Genomic DNA, 1,026 nt, shown 5'->3' on the forward strand with positions numbered 1-1,026 from the left:
ATCATTCTCTATAATAAATATATCATGATGATCTGTCACCCAAACCCCATATCTATTAGGTTTGTGACGTGTCCTTTCGAACCTACACACTTCAGGTTCCACAGGCGTAGATTCTACGAATCTTCGTAAATCCAATTGATGCTCTTCCTCAATAGGTGGAGCCATCTCCTGTGGTTCTCGAACTTCTTCGAGTTGTACCTTACTCCCACTGTTTCTTTTAGAAAGAAACTCTCTCTCTAAAAAGACACAATTCCGAGCAACAAACACTTTGTTCTCGGTAGGGTTGTAAAAGTAATAACCTTTGGTCTCTCTAGGATAACCAACGAAATAGCACTTATCAGATTTGGGTCCAAGCTTATCAGTAATCAAACGTTTGACATAAGCTTCACAACCCCAAATTTTTAGAAAAGACAAATTAGGAACCTTTCCTGTCCATATCTCATATGGTGTCTTTTCAACTGATTTTGATGGACATCTGTTTAGTGTAAACGCAGACGTTTCTAGAGCATATCCCCAAAAGGATAATGGAAGATCTGTGTGACTCATCATTGACCGAACCATATCTAATAAAGTCCGGTTTCTCCTTTCAGACACACCATTCCATTGAGGTGTTCCTGGAGGGGTGAGCTGTGAAACAATTCCACATTCCCTGAGATGATCACTAAAAACTTGGCTCAAATATTCTCCTCCACGATCTGATCGAAGAGCTTTAATTGTTTTGCCAAGTTGGTTTTGTACTTCATTCTGAAATTCTTTGAACTTTTCAAAAGATTCAGATTTATGTTTCATCAAATAAACATAAATCCGTATGTACAAGGCCCAACAAGTCACTGGCCCTTTCATGGTGTCCAGTAAAGGGAGCCTTAGTCATTTTACCCAACAAACAAGATTCACAGTTTTCATATGATTCATAATCAAATGAGTTCAAAAGTCCATCACTATGAAGCTTCTGAATGCGTTTCTAATTTATATGGCCTAAACGACAATGCCAAAGAAAAGTAGGATTTGAGTCGTTAGACTTAAATC

The sequence above is a fragment of the Camelina sativa genome, chromosome 9, assembly GCF_000633955.1.
Source record: "Camelina sativa cultivar DH55 chromosome 9, Cs, whole genome shotgun sequence".
In the NCBI taxonomy this organism is placed as follows: domain Eukaryota; kingdom Viridiplantae; phylum Streptophyta; class Magnoliopsida; order Brassicales; family Brassicaceae; genus Camelina; species Camelina sativa.